We start from the raw sequence: 17,225 nt of genomic DNA, 5'->3' as shown, positions 1-17,225 counted from the left end.
TTTTTCCCTTCTTTGTTCCGCGGGCGTTGTCTCGCTGGAATTTGCGGCGTTTATGGTCGGGGGAAACAGTTCGGTTGTTTTTTCGGTGGGAGTTAAGTGGAATGTCCTTGTGCTGGTCGGACAACGGTTTATTGATTATTGATAGCTTCGGAGATGTACGGGATGGTTTGATCATGTGGTTTGAGCTTTCGGTGATTGTAGTCGGAGGATCGTTTTCATGAAGAGTAAGTGGAATGGCCTTGCGTTGATCAGACTTGATTTAGTTTGATGTCTCTGAAGGTGAGAGAATTTAATCATTGATTTGGATCACACGGTTATTATTCAGTGAGTTTTTGTATTTATTATTGTTTAAGTAGTATGAGCCCGTATAAGTCAGACGGATCTTAGAAATATTCATTCTCAGGTTTCTGTTATTTCTAAGAATGTTTTCGTGTTAGAGGTTTGAAGACATTGAAGCTGATTTGTAATATTGTTATTTAATAGCTGTGATTTTGTTATGATTGAAATGATTGTCATCGAGTAGGTATTAGTATTTCTGGTAGTATTATGTACACTTCCTTTCGCATGGTTCGTAACGCTATTCTCCTGATAGCAGAATTGGTACAATCGGTAACTAATTCTACGGACGGTAATCTAATGTTACAATTAGCGGTATTAACATCGCGATAATTCTGCAGACGTATCTAGTAACAGTTGTCATCTAATTACAGTTTAGTTATTAGCCCGCGTTTCTAATCAGAGTACAAACACAGAAAGATCCTGCGTCGTGTGTATGAGTAATGGAGAATCTGATCCCATTTGCACGTCGCTCATAATTATGTTGCTGCGGTGAGTTGTCTCGGTTGCAATTTGCGGCTGCAATCCATACTGCAGAGGTGCAACCCAGTGGAATTTCTGCATTGGGGAAGCTTATGACGATTATGCTGCGATTTCCCATCCCCATTTCTCTGTCCCTCTCACACACCCTCTCTATCCACTTTACAAATTAATCCTTAATAAACCGAACATCCACTGTATACAAAAATACGGAAAACTTTGTTTCCTATTAATTATTCTACTTTGAGATTTATTCCACTGTGAGATTTATTTTTTATTCCATTGCATTAAAAATCCTACCAACAATCTCTCTACATTTAACAAATATTCTACTGATTGAAGTATCACTAAACAAATTACCTTTCATTAAGAGTTCAACAAAATTCTCGATTTTTGTAAAATCTCATCCCCATTTCTCTGTCCCTCTTACACGCCCTCTCTATCCACTTTACAAATTAATCCTTAATAAACCAAACATTCCACTATATACAAAAATACGAGAAACTTAATTTTCTGTTAATTATTCTACTTTCTCTACTGTCAAGCATATTTTCTATTCCATTACATTAAAATTCCTATCAACAATCTTTCTACATTTAACGTTCTACTGATTGAAGTGGGTGTCAATAAAAAATTCACATTTCATTAAGAGTTAAACAAAATTCTCGAATTTCATAAAATCCTCTCCTTCTATCTCTGTTTCAATCCGATTAAAGTCACGGTTGGAGAACTTTTATGGACCCCCCCTCCTTCCTTTTTCCCTCCGCTTCTCCCTCTTTCAATTCGATGGGAACCGCAGATGGAGAATTTTTATACATCCTCGGACTTTTTTCTTTTCTCTCCTTTTCATTCCTCTCGATGGCAAGTCGATCCTAGTTCAGCAGAATAATATTCGATTTTTTCTAATTGAACCAGGCCGCGTGGAATACTCACGGCCGTCATAATATAGCGGCGAGATTTATCGCCGGCATCCATCTTGGTGGCTCGAAAATGCTGCCATTTGAATTTTATTGCAACACTGTTAGCCACTTGGCCGGCTGCCTTGCGCGGCAATTCGTACAGTGACACACGCCCTTTGTTCGCGATGATTTAACGTTCGGATTCCAGTTATTGAAATTTACGTTTTGTCCCGGCGATGAATCGCGGCGGTGATTAAAATCGATGCGCCTCCCTCTTGCGCTGGCCGCACATTGTTGCGAGGCGGTTTCGCTGAAGTACTCGAGGAACATCGAGTTCATTCGATTCATATGGAAACGAATCTTTCAACAGTTTGAAGACGTGTTTGATTGATCGGAAAAAATGAATAAAATTCTATGGAAAATTTATAAATATGTATGTTCATTATAATTACTTATTATACAGTGCATAACATTTCTTCATATGGAAACGAATCTTTCAACAGTTTGAAGACGTGTTTGATTGATCAGAAAAAATGAATAAAATTCTATGGAAAATTTATAAATATGTATCTTCATTATAATTACTTATTATACAGTGCATAACATTTCTTCATATGGAAACGAATCTTTCAACAGTTAGAAGACGTGTTTGATTGATCGGAAAAAATGAATAAAATTCTATGGAAAATTTATAAATATGTACATTTAATATAATTAATCATTATGTACCTAATATATAATTGAGAAACAAATAAAATGATTTTTTAGTATTTATTGAATCTAGAATAGACGCAGAATTTGTTTAGAATTTTAAATACTGGAAAAATTCATTTTAGAAGTATTTATTTTCGTATTACTATTTTATATTAAATATTGAATGTCTTAATCGTTTGATGGTAAGTGTCAATTTTGATAGTGAAATTTAATGGTAATTGATGACTAGAAAGAATATTGTATAATATAAATTTATAGGTAATAAAATAGTTTCTAAAGATTGATCAGATTATGATTAAGAAGACGTTCGATATAATAGTCAAATTTCGAGAATACTGCGAGCAATGGCGTCAACATTTCAAGTTTCAACATTTTTGTTACACAACTGTCCACAGTATAATTTGCGGTTCGAGTAGGAAGGAAGCTAACGAAGTGAAGCTTTCCGTTCGCCTGCCTCAGGATTCATTGAACTTTACTCTACGGCGAATCACGAGTTCATTACCGCTAATTTCGGACGGAGTATTACAGATTAAACACGAAACTCATCTGGCAGACACGTAATGGCTTGCTACCGGCATTCGAATCGATACCTTATAGTCCATTTTCGCATTAGCCGATCGCGTGTCGAGTTAATGCCCAACGTAACCGGAAGATTGTGGCATGCGGTGAGCAATCTGGGGGCTCGATGGGGGCACTGTGTGCTTACAGGTCGTCGGTGATCATCCTTGCTTAGATATTGCTCGAATTAACAATCGAATTCTCGTCTCTCAATTCTCACACGTAATTACTAGACCAATTCCTGCGAAACATTCGAAAGACCCCGAAACTCTACTTACTTCCTGTTGGGTTTAATAAATAATGACACTTCTTTATTTATTGAATAGAATACAAATCTTATTACAACAGGACTATTAACACGAAGGACAAAACAAACCAACCAACTAATAACAAAATCGTTACCCAGAACAACAAAACATACGTCGATATGTATGTATGTATTATATATATGTGCTATACTTCTCTAACACTTAGTCGATACTTCATTGATACCTTAAAAATAAGATATTAAAAAATATCAACATCTATTATCTATTTCATTAACCCTTTGTACTCGTGAATTTATTCTCAGTCACTACTTGATTTGATACAAAACTAAAGTAAATATTTAGTATTTTAAATTAAACTTTCTATTACTATGTGGAATATTAAAATAAAATAGCTTTGTCGTTTAATTGATCTGAATTATCGTTAAATCAGTTTCAAATGTCGTATCTCGTCAGAGAACGTTGAATATTTCTAGTGAAAATCTTTCAAATGCAAAGAGTTAATCTCGCAGATTAGTAATATTAATTAATCCGTGCCTCATTTTACTTCACATTTACTGTACAAATTAATTACAATTTATAATATTACCAATTTGGCAGTACGTCCATTACTCTTGTTGAATGGAGATACTTTATGATATTTCAATATCGATTTCACTTATTGAATTAATCGTGTTTCGTTGTTGGCGTTCGATACTATTTTAATATTCTCGTGCAAAGAGGAAGCGCAGTTTTATGAGATTGAAAAATGTATAAATATTCCCTGATGCTATCGATATTTTCCATTTGTAAGGCCGACTCGACCGCAGATTGCGTGGAAGTCGAACTTCGGGGATAGTCAAACAGGTTGTTTTCCTGTTGCTAAATCGAGTGAGCGAAGTCCGAGCAACGGGAAATGTTTCCCGATGGAGATTCGAAACTGGAGACAGGGAACATTAAGGAGGTAATTTAAGAGGATATTTTTCTTTGGCCCTGTTTTTCCCGGCGCGCGGGAAAGGTGCATGGAATACGTTTTTAATGGGACGACAGATAAAAAGTACTTTCTGCCACCGATTTCAACTGGAAGCGTAATATTTGCGAAGTTTAACCTTCACCCCTTCACGCTCTGATTCTTAACTAAATACGTTAATTTCCTGCCTTATAATAACGAGCGAGGTTCGCGGTGAATATTTACTGCTCGAGTCAATAATGCTATAAAGTTATGCATCAACCGAAATGGGAGACTTTTTCGTTATTATTGGAATGTAACGTTTCAAGGAAATAAAATAGCTTAGTACTAATTGATGAAGAGGCGAAGGAATGTTATAGTTAGTGCAATCTAGTGACTATTACAAGAAATCATACAAAGAATTAACTATTATCAAACAGACTCATATTGTCTTCCAAAAATGTATATTCCTTTTTTCATAAATAAAGCTCCAAAAAATTAAAAAATATTCTACAAGCAAAAAGTTTTTCCAAATTCGTCAATGTTGTCCCACATTTTCGCAAGCTCTTCACAAAATATAGAATCAATCTTTTCATCTTAAAAGTTGAGAATGCAACAAAGTTACCAAAACTCCTCATCAACATTACCAAAATCAACCTTCCATAATATTTCCAGCTTCTAAAAGCACTCAACGTCGTTCCACTGATAAATCAATCCATGCTAAGTTTCATCCCAAAAAATGAATCAATCTTTTCACCTTAAAAATCGACAATGCAACAAAGTCACCAAAAGTCCTCATCAACATTACCAAAATCAACCTTCCATAATATTTCCAGCTTCTGAAAGCACTCAACGTTGTTCCACTAATAAATCAATCCATGCTAAGTTCACCCTCATTCTCCCCAGCGTCAGATTCCCGTCTGAACAGCTGTTTAAATATTTTTGCGAATAGAGCAAGCACGCTAAAACTCTAGCCACGCGCCGTATCGGCCAGGCTCGCGTTGAATCTTCCATTTACTTAGCGAGAGGCATAGTCCGAAGGATACGGAAGCGAAAGAGCGAACCTTTCGACCAGCTCGGGGCCGCAGAACAAAGACGATTACCCTGAAAGAGGATCCTGTTACAGAAGTAAGGAATCTACCTCCACTTTATCATTTCGAGCACGGTTACTCTCTATCCTAATCGCCTTTGTTCTTATCTCTTCTTCCCCACGGAGTGATATTCCATCGAATTTCGAAAGCTGCTCCCAGCAAAAGAGATCGATCACGCGCACCCGGCGTCACAGTTGAAACGTGTTATCCATTTTGTTTGGCTCCGCGATCGTTGAAATTGTCACGCGGCTATTTACGCCGATTTACCGCAATTTGCCGTCGAATTTCCCTTTGACGAAGACGAAAACATTTTTCTGTCTGTTCGCCGAGAATGCGTCCTGCAACGGCCATTTGCCAAGGATCCCCGTGTTTTTCGAATTTCCGCCTCTTAACGTTGAAGCGTATCGGATACAGTGAACGTGTTTCATCTGATTTCCTGTTTTCGCGCAGCCCGCACTCGAGCTTGTGCATCGATGCGTAAACTCGTTTTTTGTGTTTATCCAGTACACGATGGAGACGATATTCGAGCGTAGAGGGAATCGACGTTTCATCATTCGAATATGAATGAATCTATGCATATCTAGAATTATTGCATCCGGAACTTTCCGTTGCACTTGAAATATTCATGTGTATAAATATATGTGAAATCCACGACGCGTTTATCGAATATTGTAAATATTTATACCTCACGGTTTTCCATAGGAATTTTAATTAATTTAATTGTACCAGAGGATTCCTCGACGAGGCGGAGGATAATCGAATCAATGGCTATTGAACGGTGTCAACGATTCCATCGAAAGGTCTCCGCTGAAAATATAGAAAGCTTGTGAGTGCATTATTCAGAGGAAAATCGATAGCCGTGGAAAGAGTGCTTGGTCACACGATCGACTCCTTAATTCGGTGGAGCATTTTAGCGTCCCGAGCCACGGCAACTTGGACCGGCGGGAACTTTTATTGAAAAACTTCGCTACGCCCGGGTAACATTTATTTTCACGCTCTCGCGGCTCGCGAGAAGTAAATTAAATGTCCGCTGTCAACGGCGCGCGCCGTCCCGTATCTATTTAAGAACATCGGTTTCACGGTTCCGCTTCGATTTCGTCGTGTCGCGCACTGTGGACCTTTATCCTCTTATGCACGGATGAATTTTGCGCGTCGCTGTTTCTCTGCGGCAGGGTTCAACGCGAATTACGTGTAAACGATACAGCACTGCAATGTGCGACGGACAGTGCTGTTCTCTACGAGAGTAAATTGGAATGAAGTTTTTAATGATTAAATTATAATTTTACTTAAAGATATGATACACATAATTTAACTTTAACAGTTTACTTTTATTTTGGTATTTTGGATATTTTATTTATTATTTTATTATTATTATTTATATATCTTTTGTCGTGTGTATTTTGTGGAAGTTTGGACATTGGAATTTCGAAAAAATGCATAGAGAATATGTGGAATAATGCAACAGTGGATATTGTTATTTAAAGTAAGAATATCCAACGCAATATTCAACGATTCGATCATTGTTATCTGTGTTCTTTATGTTGTTGATATTTTTGATAAAAAACACAGGTTGCGTTGTTCATGTTCGGTGCAAACAAAGGTGCAGTAATTAATATTGCCAGGAAGCGGGTGTCACGAATATGAAAAGGATCATTTCCAGTGTTCCTGTATTATTGTTTATTTATATTCTGCTTGTAGCTTTCGATAACGAATATGTTTGATTCTAACGAAAATTAAAGGTACAACAGATTCCAACTGAAAATCAGACGAATAATAATTCGCGCAGAAGATAAATTTTGATGATTTACAACTACTTTCTGTTTAGTGATTATTGATATCTTCGAAGCATTGAATATTCGAAATGATTTTGAAAATAAATAGTTTCATTTCAGTACTACAACGAATGTCCGAAGAAACTGAAAATAACCTATTGTTACAATTTTCATAGGAATTGCATATTAATGCAATATTAATGCATTACTCTGTTTAGTAATTATTGATATCTTCGAAGCATTGAATATTCAAAATGATTTTAAAAATAGTTTCATTTCCGTACTACAACGAATGTCCGAAGAAACTGAGAACAATCTACTGTTACAATTTTCATAGGAATTGCATATTAATCGTATTAAATGCTCGGCAGTTCTACTGTTAATACGACAGGACTTCACTGAACGAAGTTCCTCCTTGTCGTTTAATCGTCGTTAAAATAATTCTCGACGCACAAACATACGCGATTCTCGTTTGCAATTAGCCCACCATAATACAGTACCGATAAACCGCTTTCGCCGCGTCTCATTGAAGCTCGGCCAAAAACTTGCGGGCTGTACCGCGAGCAGTAGTGTAAGTACGGGACCGGGCGGCCAATAAAATCTCGAGATATCTGCATAACCGTTGGGATACGCTTCACGACGCCGCGGAGTGGCTAGCCTCGGGTAAAACGCTCGTAACACCTGTTACTACTCACGAGTTGCGGTATTGAATATTAGCGAACACCGCGCTCGGTCGTTTCGAAGACTTGCTCTTCGGTCTCTGTTTCGGTTTATTGCGCGTTGGGCGCCTCGTTACCCGAGCACGCCGCTCAGATTCGACTTGTTATATTGTTCACTCTCGAAATTCGATGCCCGCCATTCCTCCCCCTCTCGTCGAAAATGTTTGCGATTTAGAAATCACGATTGGTTGTTTAACGTGAAGTCTTGTTTACGTGGGCTGGAATAAAGTCGTGTTTCGAAAACTATTGTTTCATGAGACGAACGTTTAAGAGATTTCTGCTGGAGAAAAATATGGAGAGATGAACATTAGAAAATTGATATGGTATTTTTTATAAATTCAATATATATAGTTTATATATAAACCTATATAAAAGTGTATAAAACTATATAAAACAATATAAAACCATATGAAACTGAATAAAACCATATAAAACCACATAAAACTGTATAAAATAGTACAAAACTACATAAAACCATATAAAACTATATAAAATTATTGATTTATTCATTTCGTTTGTTAGCGAAAGGATTTCAACGATTTAACGAGGAAAATTATTTAATATCCTTATCTAGTTGTCCCTTTTTTATTTATATTCAAGACTACTAACGATTTATGTTATTTACATTCTTTTAACAATAACTTGTATTAATCTGCAATAACGTTCAATAAGAGATATTCGAATAGACCATTCATGGGCAGTCAGAAGTCCCTAACCATAAAACCCGAGGCAACACGATCAAGAATGAACGTTTCCATTCGAAAAAAAGGCCACCGAGAGTCCGGAATTGTATTCCAACGGAATAATTCTCTCGTTTCATTCCCGCGAGTGCGTAGGACGTAATGGTCTTTCTTCGAAGGTTTTTCAGAATGACTTCGCATGCGTGAAATGTCACTGTGAAGAAGAATAAAAGGCACGGTGCCTCGAAATGCGCAATATTCCTTGAAAACTCGAGTTCACAGAGACTAATAATCTACAAAACAAAAGGATGGTAATATTAATTGAAACAGATTCCTCGATAATTGAGAATAACACTCTCGATGGTCAATAATTAAATTATTCTTGATTCCGTAACCGGATCAAGTTATTGCTTCTATATTTCCAGAGAGAGATTAATTATTGATTCCCTATAATGGCAGGAGATTTCGCCGGGATTACCGGATTAACTACTTTCACCGAAGTTTTAGGATAATATTCCGGTCAAGTAATATATAGTCAATGTCTGCGAATACGATACGCTTGTCAGCTGCTGTGGAGTTTTAATATTTACGTCCCTCCGTGGGACACGGTGTTAGCTTCGCCGTGAACATCGTTAATTGCGCACCAGTGGTGGTTGCACCAGCGCTAATTTGCATCAGCTTGCTGTCGTGGATAATTAGTATTAGATCCGGTTGATAGCAACCCCTTCGAAGGAGTTAACGCAACAGCATTTCTTCTTGCGATTCGGCCCACTTAAAACGCCTTGCCCTACATTTATATTTAGCTGCTAATAATTGCCAGTTTCAGCGCAATAGTGGTTAATGACCCTTCCTCCGCATATCCTGAAACGCCATGTAATTTACTGTTAAATCACCTTCTGCGATTTCTTTAACCGCTAAATGGTAACTCACCGTTCCCACGTGGAATTACCATTTTGATGTAAAACATCGTTGAATCTGCGATAACTCTATCGAGCAATCTGATAAAGGGAATTTATTATTCTCTTAATTGGCACGTGCGAGCTTCTAATAAGGAGGATATGGTAATCTAGTTGTTTTTAAGAATTTCAGTATTCTCAGGAATATATTCAATTTCGAATTAGTAGTTGATTAGTATCTGTATCGATGTTTATTGATGTTTATTATAATAATCATTGTTTGTTGATGATTTCATAGACACGAAGGATTATAGAAGATTCCTTCGAATAAGAATGTTCTCTTAATTGGTACATGCGAGCTTCTAATAAAGAAAATATGGTAATTTAGTTGTTTTTAAGAATTTCAGTATTCTCAGGAATATATTCAATTGCAAATTAGTAGTTGATTAGTATCTGTATCGATGTTTATTAATGTTTATTATAATAATCATTGTTTGTTGATGATTTCATAGACACGAAGGATTATAGAAGATTCCTTCGAATAAGAATATTCTCTTAATTGGTACATGCGAGCTTCTAATAAAGAAAATGTGGTAATTTAGTTGTCTTTAAGAATTTCAGTTTTTTCAGGAATATAATAATCATTGTTTGTTGATGATCGCATAGACACGAGGGATTATAGAAGATTCGTTCGAATAAGAATGTTCTCTTAATTGGTACATGCGAGCTTCCAATATTTCAGTATTTTCAGGAATATATTCAATTGCAAATTAGTAGTTGATTAGTATCAATATCCATGTTTATTAATACTTATTATAATAATCATTGTTTATTGGTGACTTCATAGATACAAAGAGTTATAGAAGATTCGTTCGAATAAGAATATAACGTCACCGTTTGTAGTCAGTTTGTCCTCGCGAGCGTCGTCGATGGACGAAAAAGCAATACGATTAAGTTCCCCATAAATTCGTTCTACATGCAAACGATGCCATGAATACGTCTAGACGCTATTCCTCGCAGGGAAACGCATGAAAGTTGCCCAGGTATCGTAGTTATCCGACTACGAAACACAAGTGTGTTTCAGCGCAAGCCGGTCATATCCGAACAATAAAATTCGTCTTTATTTAAACGATATCCTGGAATTTATGGTACATATTGCGCCGCGTCGAATGGCAATATCGCGCGACTTCGATAGAGAAACTGTCGTCCACTGTTAACACACTCCGTGATCGATACGTTCGCATACAGATTGTTCTGTAATTTATACCATATTGTTTCCATATATTCAACGGTCCGCCCTCTGTACTCCGCCGCGGGTTTATCACCGGTCGGTCGACCATTGCTTGCACACTGCTGTTCATTTTTATCAAATCTTCTGTGTTTTATATCTGACTTGTCGTATATTTATTCAGGTAACGTTTTTCGGTTCTTTGAGCTTCTCTGATATTTCGTATTCGTCCCACTTGCGTGGAAAATGTATTTCCATTCTAAGGTCTCCGATATTCGATTGTTATTTTATTTGCGTAGTTGGAACATTACTAATTTTTTAGTTTATCACTTCTAATTTTATAATCTTTTTTGATTTTATATCTATCATTCCTGAATTAAAGCAAGTGATACAAAAAATGGTTCAGAGTTATAAGGTATAGAGTTAAACATGTGGAGGTTAGAATTATTAAATTGATGATTACCAAAGTGCTGCTAAATACTTTCTAATATTCAAAATGATTTTCATTTGAGAAATGAACTTAAAAAGTATGATTGTAAAAAGAATACTTCAGAAAAAAGTTGTAAGGTAGAGAGCTAAACATTTGGTGGTTATTTTTGTTACATTATGGGGATGTTATGAAGCTTTTTTAATGCCAATGTCACATAAATAGAGAAACGCAACTTATTAGCACAAAATTTTGATTTTTCAGATGAAAATTATTCTGTATAGCAAATACTACTTAGCAACACATTGGTAACCTTCAATTTTCGTTACGCGAGCAGTTGAATTTTATGGTTTTGTCCATGGACGATCACACTATGTGACTCGCGGATTCATTAATGTAATTTGTTTATCTCACTGAGAACTGCCGTCTAGTAATCTTTATTTTCAAACTATTACGGAATTTATTAGCATAAAATTCTCAAATTAAAAACTTTGTGTATAGCAGAGACTATTACCAACGTTAACCTTCAATTTTCGTTATGCGAGTAGTCGAGTTTTATGGTTTTGTCCATGGACGATCGCACTGTGTGACTCGCGGATTCATTAATGTAATATGTTTATCTCACTGAGAACTGTCGTCTAGTAATCTTTATTTTCAAACTATTACGGAATTTATTAACACAAAATTCTGATTTTTCAAATTAGAGACATTTTGTATAGTAGAGACTTGTTTCACAATGTGTGAGTACGCGTTCGCGACGAGACTGTTGGATGCGTTGAGAGCCGAGTCAACGGAGGGCGTAAATCTCCGATACGATTTTAAATCGACGTCACGATGCGCGTACGACCCTACGACTTTTTACAGAGATAGGGTGAATACGTTGTGTTCCGATAAGGTTTCGGTTTGAATGATACGTTTTTTGCGGGAGAATGATGTTGTTCCCTTGACTTGTTGATGCTAACTGACCCCTTGGAGACACAAATTCACTTCGATTCACCCACGCCGGAAGTGAATTTGCCGCGTTGACGGAACGCACGCGGAAGTGGAGACGTCGAATTTTCCGATTCGCTGAGATGAACGTGTTGGCGTGTTCTCCACTGGGACTGGTGGTTGAGAAATGCACCAATCAGCGAGTCGGAAAATGCCGGAAAATGACGGTCCCAATTGGCGGGTCCCTCGGGCCAAGGCGATTCGTGCGCCACCTGTCCGTGCGTGGGTGCACCTCAGCCGCGAGAGCCCGCTCTTTTTGGGTTTTTCCGGCTTCGTGTGACGTCATCCACTCTCCCTCCGAGGGTGCCTCCAAGGGGTGGTTTGCCAAGGCTGCGGCATGTGTTTTGCAAGCCGTCGACTACGGACCGAATTTTTACCATTCGGCCGAACGGCTGCAAAACACGTGTACCCCCGTCATTTACTATATTTTTTGCCAAGTTGTTAATGACGGAGGGCTTTATGAAGATTTACGATTAGAACTTTCAGTCTTAGGACGACGGAACAAGACTATTACCAACGTCAACCTTCAATTTTCGTTAGTGATCTTTATTCTTGTATTGTTCGGACTGAATTTATTAGCACAAAATTCTGATTTTTCAAATTAGAGACATTTTGTATAGCAGAGACTATTACCAACGTCAACCTTCAATTTCCACAATGCGAGTAGTCGAGTTTCGAGGTTACGTCCACAGGCGATCGCATCGTGCGTCGGCCCTCCTGAAGTGCGAGGGTTAACCCCGACAGCCACGATCACGCGTGCAGGGTCTTCGATAGGAGGATTGACCTTGACAAGTCAATTTCCTCGGCCTCCCCCCGCCGTTTGGTATTCGCAAACGAAACGGACGAGTCACGTCTGTACCATAAACTCGGCTCGATTCCGTGTCTCATTCAATGCGCGCGATCGTAGATTCCAGTCAGTCGTTCATTCCGCCGCGTCGCCGTTGTGATTTGGATTCATGAATTGTCGCGGGCCGACGCATGGCCGCGAATCCACGAAAAGCTCGTAAAATTCAGACACGGATGCCGATTAATTGGCGGCGTCGACGTGCCGCCAGTTCCCGGATTAACAGTGCCCGACGCCCCTAAAGTGCTTGACGGCTCAATTATTCGGAACACGATGTGGCCGATGTTATAATTCGTCATTCGCGGATTGCTCGGATATTATCGGGGAATTTTTTCTTATTTTTCATTCGTTCAATCGTTGGAGGCTGGTGTCGTTAACCCATTGGTCAACGTTATATCAAAGTAAGTGATCGTTACGTAGGATATACGAAGCTTGTAATATAAATTTCTGATTTATGCGATGGAGATTTTTGTAATTGATTTGTTTGAGTGGTTGGATTTAGATGTTTTTGATGTGGTTAATTGAAGTTTGTATAGTTAATTTTGGTTATGGTGATCTTTCTAATATTGTTTCTTGTCCTGTGACATCTAACTTCTCGTGAAGTTCATCGTTGTGTTGAACGACGACGATTAATGGTCCCGTTCCAATTAACTCCTTCGCCGACTGACTTTAATTGGCTCTCTGTCTCCTCTTCGTTGCCTCCTTTTGTCTTCATTCTTATCGCCATCTTGACGAAAGCACGACCCTCTCTCGACGAAAACAACCTGTGTATATCCACTGCTCGGATTATTTCTGCAGGGCGGTATAAAACTGGAGATTTTTAAATGATACCAGATGATTAGTGTAATTAAATATACGAAATACAGGAAAGTATTTTTAACGTAATATTGCGTTGATAAACATCAATCTCTTCATAAATTTCCTGTTGTATCAATGAAATCATCAATTGATTTACCTCCTGACGTAATATTACGTCGACAGACATCAATCTACAATTCATCAATTCCCTATCGTATCAATAAAATTAACAAACGTTTCATCTCTCGACGTAATATTACGTCGACGAACATCTAATCCTCTATCGCATTAATAAAATTAACAAACGTTTCACCTCCCGACGTAATATTACGTCAAGGAAGCACCAATCCATAATTTCTCAGTCAATATTCTATCACATCAATGAGATCATCAAATGACTTATCTCCTGACGTAATATCACGTCAACAAATATCAATCTACAATTCATCAATTTCCTATCGTATCAATAAAATTAACAAACGTTTCATATCTCGACGTAATATCACGTCGACAAACATCAAATTCCCTATCGCATTAATAAAATTAACAAACGTTTCACCTCCCGACGTAATATTACGTCAAAAGAACACCAATCCACAATTTCTCAGTCAGTATTCTATCACATCAATGAGATCGTCAAATGATTTACCTCCCGACGTAATATCACGTCGACAGTCAAGAACATCTCGGTATCCATCACTTCCCACGGTTCACAGGTGTCCGCCCGTTTACATGTCCGTACTCCAGTTCGACCCGGCATCCGTTAACATTGCCGAGGGCTCGAGACAAGCGGAGTAATGTTGCTCCATTGCCAGCGATATTAACGAAGTTATGGCAACGAACAACAACGCCGCCGAAGCGACCAGTTATACCGACAACTTCGCATTAAGTTAATTGCCGGCGTTCCGTCGTCCCGTTAAGCCCCGCGCGGAGCCAAGCGGATATCACGTAACGGCCGCGTAATCCGAGAAACCGGAAACTGAATATGCAACAGCTTTACCACGTGGCCGGGCCAGGGATCGTCGTTCAGAAATTATTTCGACCGTGTCGCGAACCAGTGGCCACCAAGATGTTCGAGCTTGCTTTCCCTTGGACGCCAGATGTTACATTATTTTGTAATCTCCGGTGGAAATTTGCTCATCAGTGAGACAGATGGCAAGAATAATTAGCGTCAGCTTTATTCTGGAGAATATTTATGTTTAATTCGGAATTTATTTAGGTATATTTAGTTGTGAGATAATATTTGGACTGAAAAATCTTGTGGAATTTTATGAAAAATTAGATGAATTTTAATTTGTTTAGTTAGATGTCTTGTTTGATAAATTTTTAGCTTTCAATGTATTTGTGATATTTTTTTAGTGTAATGTGAATGTATTGAAGAGTAGTGAAGCTTTCTGTTGATTGTTGATAATAATTTATAACGTTAGGTGAGTGAAGGAGTCGATCTTATCGTGTGATAATTATATTCGTTGCTCGAAGTCATTCTTTTCAATATCAGTTTCACAGTGGCTAGTGGGTTCAGCATACCATGAGAATTATAATTGTTGCGATTCTATTCATTCTACAGAGTGGAAGAAGGCAACAATGTCACAGGCCAAGAGAAGTAGGAAAAATTCCCGAGAAAGGGAGAATTAATTAAACAAATAAAGTCTATGAGAGTGAAGTGGGCAGGGCAAAGAACAAAGAAATAAATTTAGTGTGCAAGAGCGAGGTTCACCGAGACAGGACTCTTGTAATATGTCTCGAGAGTTGCTTTTTGCTGCAACGGCACTTGCCCTTCCTTCCTCCCCTTCGTAAGTTGCGAACAATGTTTCTACTTCCAGAAGTTCCGTGTTTCTGCGTATTTCTACTATGATATTTCAACGAATCAAATGTACCCTTACTTTTGTTCTGGAATTTTTCTTTGTCCATTATGAACCCTCTCAATTATTCCCTTTGGTTCTTAGTTAATCAAACCACGGAAGCTCTGTTGGTTAATCAAACATTTGTAAATCACTGGAGCTATTATTATTGCAGCACTTGCCTTTCGTTATTCTCCTCTGCAAGTAGCAAACCATGTTTCCCCTTTTGAAAGTTTTATTGTTCCTATTTCTAGTATAACATTACGACTATGAAATTCAAATTTCTGTCATAATATTTCAACTATAAAATTCGAAATTCTTACTATAATTTTTCAAGTATAAAATTCGAAATTCTCACTGTAATATTTCAACTATGAATCTCAAATTTCTGTCACATTATTTCAACTATAAAATTCAAATTTCTGTCATAATATTTCAACTATAAAATTCGAAATTCTTACTGTAATTTTTCAACTATAAAATTCGAAATTCTTACTATAATATTTCAACTATGAAACTCAAATTTCTGTCACAATATTTCAACTATAAAATTCGAAATTCTTACTGTAATTTTTCAACTATAACATTCGAAATTCTCACTGTAATATTTCAACTATGAATCTCAAATTTCTATTATAATATATCAGCTATGAAATTAAAATTTCTGTCATAATATTTCAACTATAAAATTCGAAATTCTTACTGTAATTTTTCAACTATAAAATTCGAAATTCTTACTATAATATTTCAACTATGAAACTCAAATTTCTGTCACTATATTTCAACTATAAAATTCGATATTCTTACTGTAATTTTTCAACTATAACATTCGAAATTCTTACTATAATATTTCAACTATGAAACTCAAATTTCTGTCACATTATTTCAACTATAAAATTCGAAATTCTTACTGTAATTTTTCAACTACAAAATTCGGAATTCTTACTATAATTTTTCAACTATGAAACTGAAATTTCACCAAGATCACATTAAGCATACCATCTCTCATATTCTACTATTAATCCCCCTCTCTCCCACCTATTATTTATCAACCCCCTAAATCGCTTCCGTTCATTGTCCAATTAAACAAAGGAGCTTATTGTTTAATCGAACGCATAAATTTCACTTCGCACAATTTACTATTCGGCGGGAACCGCAGGCAGCATTGCGAAACTGTCACGCGCTCAAAGTCGGCGGACACATTTGTTCCGTCCAGGAATTCAGCACAGCCGCGGGGCGAACGACAGTCTCGAACGTCGGTCGGTGGCCGCGCAGGATATTCGTTTGATGATTAATTATCGGAGGCACGGGAGGCAGGAATACCTGTAGTTACCGTGGCGAACAGAGATCGGGCGTGGTCCCGTTGATTTATCGCCGAAAATCATACGGCCGATTTCATCCTTAAATCGATCAATCCCTAATAGCCGGCGCGTCTCTGCCGTGTGGCCACATTCGACGATGGGCACGCGTGCGTGCTCGCGTTTGATCGTGCACGCGTCGATCCGTGATATGTAACGCACCCCCCGCGGCGCGAGATGCGAATATTCGTAATTATTCGGGCGAATATCCATCGGGTAAGGCGAGAAGACAATACTGTTAACAGGCTGGCCGGCCTATTAATCATCCTGCATCGTGTGACAATGAAAATGCCAATATCAGAATCCCATCAAATTTTCTTGTTTGTGATCGTTGAATGTTCGAGGCGGAGGTATGAGTATGTAATAATGTAATAATATGATAGTATCATGATATGATAAT

The 17,225-nt window shown here is 37.7% G+C and overlaps 1 protein-coding gene across 2 annotated transcripts in view; it reads right to left on the bottom strand.

The window, feature by feature from the left end:
* Glurb (metabotropic glutamate receptor B) overlaps positions 1-17,225 on the bottom strand; it is a 272,556-nt gene that overhangs the window by 160,417 nt on the left and 94,914 nt on the right. The gene's annotated exons all lie outside the window — the stretch shown is intronic.

This window comes from Nomia melanderi, chromosome 1 (genome assembly GCF_051020985.1).
Source record: "Nomia melanderi isolate GNS246 chromosome 1, iyNomMela1, whole genome shotgun sequence".
In the NCBI taxonomy this organism is placed as follows: Eukaryota; Metazoa; Arthropoda; class Insecta; order Hymenoptera; family Halictidae; genus Nomia; species Nomia melanderi.
This window is presented reverse-complemented; position numbering and strand designations above follow the sequence as displayed.